The 4,954-nt window shown below is 57.9% G+C and overlaps 1 protein-coding gene across 9 annotated transcripts in view; it reads right to left on the bottom strand.

The window, feature by feature from the left end:
* ARVCF (ARVCF, delta catenin family member) overlaps nt 1–4,954 on the bottom strand; it is a 52,539-nt gene that overhangs the window by 12,941 nt on the left and 34,644 nt on the right. The window lies entirely within an intron of this gene.

Genomic DNA, 4,954 nt, shown 5'->3' with positions numbered 1-4,954 from the left:
CATCCCCACCCCTGGCACCCACCCACCCAAAGGCCTGTCTCAGCCCCCGCTGGTGAGGACGGCAGCATGTCCCTGCCTCTGAATGCTGAGGCGCTGAAGCTGCCCTGTTGCCCTATCCCAAGGGGGTCCTTGGGGACTAGCCTCCAATTCCAGGACCTCCTGGGGCTGAGCTAGCAGATGAAGTCCCAGACCTCAATGGTGCAGTCTTGGGCAGCCCTGTCTGAGCTACAAGGACTGACTACCGCAGGCTCCTGGAGGATCAAGAAAGCCAGGTGGGACCACGGGATGCTCTCCTGACCTTGCTCACTGTCGCTAGCTGGGCCCTCCAGGTGTCCTGGGTCTCCTCCCTGCCCCACCTCAGGAACCTTGAGTGCAGAGGCCTTGGGGTGGCAGATTCAGTACTGCTCACCAACTCCCTGTGGTTACACCCAGGCTCCTACCATCCCCAAAGGCAGTTAGACGCCCTCGCAGGACAGAAATACCCAGCTCCCAGAATGCCCTGTGCACTCAGAGCACCAAAATACCCTCATTCCTTCCGGCCCAGCCATTCTTAGGGTGTTTAGTGCGTAAGGCCTGGCTCTACCTCACTTAGTGCTGCCTCCCACCAAGACCCTAGGTGTCACATCAGAGCCCAAAGTGAGTGCGTTCAGACCAAGACCTGGCTTGTCCTTGACAAGCACAATGGTGTCCCCTCCCTGTACAACCCCCCAGATCTCCCTCAGCCCTCAGTTCTCAGACACCTGCCTCATTCTCAACCTGTACCCACCCTGCCCCTGCCTTGCTATCGTCCTTGCAGGGGATGACCATGATAGAATTCTAGGCAAGACAACTCTGGACAGAGGTCTTTCTAAGGCCCAGACTTGCCAGTGAGGAAACTGAGGCTCAAAGAGGACAGGCCAGCCTGACGCAGAGCTAGGCCAGATCCCTGTTGTGCTGAGTGGCACAGGGACTGAGAGTATACCCTTGGGCCACTGACCACATGGATCCTCCACACAGTGCCAGCATCCCAGGATCAGCATCTGGCCAGGACAAATAGGGGCTGAAACCCAAGCTGCGGGGGCTGGCAATTGAGAACACATTCCCGGACAGCCAGGGCTGGGTCAGCAGGAGGACAGGCTCTGCTCTGTGGCCCAGGCCCCATGCCTTGCAGGACGGGTCCCCTGCCTGGGCCCCAGGCCCCTGAGGCCAGTACACAGAGCTGAAGCCCAGGGAAGGCCAGGAGCCTCACCCACGTCTGCCCGGCATCAGAGCCCTACTCCGCTCTTGTCCCTGGGCCTCAGAGGTATTCAGGGCAAGGTGGCCAGGTATGCTTTCAAGGTCTGCCTCCCGAGGTCCTCGGGGTATAACAGCTCCCCGGGTTGGGGTCCTGTCCTGAAGAAATGTTTGACCTTCTCAGCTGCTCATAATGTTGAGATTCTGGGCCCCTTCAACCTCTTCAGGGGTCCAGGGAGGGGCCTGCACCAACATGTTAGGACAGGCACATCCCTAGGGCTCTGGTGACGTAGAAAGAAAAAGCTGTAGAATATGCACCCCCATCCCCTCCAAGCAGAAGACAACGCATATTTTATAAAAGGTAAACTGAGGCCTGAAAGAGGGGAGAAGATCTACCCAGATCTTCACAAACTGCTAACAGGAATTTCAGGCACTCATACAGAAGTCAGTTTTGCAAAGCCTCTTAGCCACACCTCATCCCTCATGGGCCACAGCCTTGGCTGTAAACTTCTCAGTCTTAGGATGCAGGTGAAGTGCCTGTTGGAGACTTGGCTAGAAAGGAGAAGCACTGTTCTTTGGGAAAGAGAAGGAAACTGAGGCCCAGAGTGGGGACATGCTGATGGGCTGCCAGGCACGGTGGCCTGGGCTCTTCGAAGACACTGGGGAGCTAGGACAGCTCTGGAGCAGAAGGTTTAGACGCAGCCAGTCTCTGTTGGGGCCTTGGCTGCCCCATTTTTATTTGGCAACTGCAGGAGCAAATGTGTAGCAGGCACTGAACTCTCTCTGCTAGGACCTAGGGTGGGACGGTTGAGGGGCAGGCATGGAAGGGCCTCAGGCCTCATTGTGGTGGCTACAAGTGCAGGGAAGCAGAGAAAAGCAAGACTGACATGAGGGGACCAGGATCTTACCCAGAACACTGCCAGTGGGATATGGCCTCTCAGTAGGTTTGTGCATATTTGCATACCTTAACGCTATCAGAGAAGAGTCCCTATTCTCTGGCTGGGGGGGTAGGACAGGGAGCACTTCTCAGACCCCAGTGCTACTCTGTAGCCCAGCTTATTTTTCTCACTCTGGCCTGTGGTGAGCTTCTGATACAGTGTACAGTGCAGGAAGATGAGGGAATGGGGTGTCCAGGAGAGCCAGGGCCCCTAAGAAGGCCGGGCAACCCTGCAGCATCACCCACCAACACCCAGCCAGGGCAGCCCAGCAGCGGGATCCCAAGGCACCAAGAACCCCTGCTGGTAAATGACCTCAGGGAGCTAAAAATGGGCGATGACTTCACCAAGGCAGGCAGGCAGAAGCATGAGTCAGCGGGTGATCACTGAAAGGCCTGGCCCCCATTACACACGCCTGGGCACACACATGCAGACAGGGACCTGGACACATACATGTGCATGTACCTGGTCCTTCTAACAGGGATACGTGTATGCGTGAGCGCCCAGCCTGGCTCACAGGCCTGAGCACAGCACTCTGCTCTAATGAAACCCAGTGCACAGTGCCCACCGTTTGCAGAGGCACTGCACATATGCACACATCCCCATCACCTCCTCCTGTCTTCCACCACATGTCCAGACTCCCTCAACCAACACTTATGTGTCCACGATGGGGGTCTCAGAGATGGCAGCACATGCGGGAACTGAGGCCTGGGGTTGGGAGAGGCATAAGATCGATTCTCAGCTTAGGCCTCTGCAACATCTTTAGGGTGGGGATATGGGATCACGGGCTGATGACTAGCACAAGCACAATTGGCACTTAACAGAGACAGTTGACCAGGGTGCGTGGATACTCGTCTGGCTTCAAGGCCCTGCTCTAGGGCCCAATGTCCCATGTATACCTATCCAGGCTGACCTCTGGCCCTGTAGCCCCAGGTCCCCCCAGACCCCAAACATGAACATGAGCCTGAACAAACTACCCCAACACTCTCCCACTTCCCAAATCCTGCCAAGTCCTGTCAACTATTTCTTGTCACCCCTTTCCCAGCCCCCGCCTCATCCTTGCCACTCTCACTGAGACCACTGCCCAACCTCCCATCACCCACCCTCCAGGGCCCAAATCCATCCTATAGTACTCCCATCCATGGTTCACCTGGTCCATGGTCCACAGGTCCAGCCCAGAAAGGGGCTGATGCCCAGGCCTGGGGTTTCCCATAAGCTTCCTTGAACTTATGGCAGATGCCTAGTCCAGGACTCAGAGTAGGGGCTGAAGTGGCCGGTATCCCAGAAAAGTGGACCCAACCATTCACCACTGCTCTCAAGAGGGTCCGAGTGGCACAGAGCTGAGTAGGGCAAGAGGGCCCAGGCCCTGTCACACACCAGGATTCAGCTTCTTCATACAGAAACAGGAAGGACCCAGGTGTCAAGGCCGTGGAGCACGTAGAACTGTGCCATTCCACCTTTGTGGCCAGATGTAGGACAATGCACTGAGGAGCCACCACTTGGGCAAAAGCCTACAACAGCTTCTGGGGTGAATGTGGCAGAGGGAGGGGACAGAGAAAAGAAGCGAAGTCGTAATGGGGAGCAAGCTAGACTGAGGTCCCAGAGGCATGCATCTACCTGTACCGCCTGCACTTGACAGATGAGCACCCATGGTCTGTATCATGAAGAACAAACCTCAGGGCAGGTGTCTCACCCTATCCATGCCCTGCTGACAAACACAGGGGATGGGTTAAGGTGGGATCTCACATCTGGCTCCCATAACCCTCTAGGGGCCAGGCTCCCAGAGGGCACAAGATGGCTACTGATAGATGAATGAATGGAGTGGTGGAGGAGTGACGGCCCCCTTCCCATCAGTATGGCCATCTCGGATGGACTCAAGGACAAGCCAGGCTGGCATCTCCCATCAGAGAATAAGCCTTTGGCTACCACAGACGCCCTCTCCCTTAGTGCCCATGGCCTAGTCCTGGCAGATGGGAGCTCACCCCTTCACAGCAGCAGTCCCTCTGCCAGGGCACAGCATCACGCTGAGTGGCAGCGAGACCAACAGGTAATGAGTGACCAGGAGACTGGGGGAAGAGGCTTGTGGGGGACAGAAAGCAGAGCTGGCTGTCACCGGCCCTAACTTCCCCAAGCCCAGCCCACATCCATCAACCACATTGTAGCCCAAATTCCCTCAACTTCCCCAATGGCACCTCCATCTCTGGGGTAGTCAGTGGTCAGACCATGGGGGCAACGCCACTGATGAACATCAGGCAGAGACCTAGCTGTCCCAGGAGGCAGGTGTGTGGGAGACCTACCTCCCAGCACAAGAGGTGCAGGCGGTTGCTCCTCCACTCTTTCTGGGCCTATTACAGGATTTTAGAGTACAGGCTTCTCACCTGTCTCCCTGCACCCCAGTACTGGAAGGCCGCCCGAGATTTCCTCAGAGACCCCCTCAGGCCTCCGCAGGTGGGCAGGGCAGTCCTTCACCCCACCCCTCACGTGCGCTGCCGCGGCAGACAGCGCTTCCATTAAAGCTCCCTCAGGAAGCTCCTTCGCAGGTCCCCAAAGTCGGAGCGCGCGCTGGGGCTTTGGAGGGGAGGGGGTGCCTAGTGAGGCCCCGGGGGCAGAACTAGCCGGGCTTCCCCTCTCAGGACTTGGCCACCCTCCTGCACAGAGGGGGCTGCTCCAGAAGGCCCTTACCCCTCACCCCTGTCGCCAGCACCTGTCTTGGGCGCTGGGTTAGGGGTGCCCCACCCGGTGCCGCTCCGCTCCCCGCGCAGGGTCGCACCTCCCGGGGCCCCCGCGGCCCCGCCCGGTGCACAGCC

This window comes from Pteropus alecto, unplaced genomic scaffold, assembly GCF_000325575.1.
Source record: "Pteropus alecto unplaced genomic scaffold, ASM32557v1 scaffold135, whole genome shotgun sequence".
NCBI classification, from domain to species: domain Eukaryota; kingdom Metazoa; phylum Chordata; class Mammalia; order Chiroptera; family Pteropodidae; genus Pteropus; species Pteropus alecto.
This window is presented reverse-complemented; position numbering and strand designations above follow the sequence as displayed.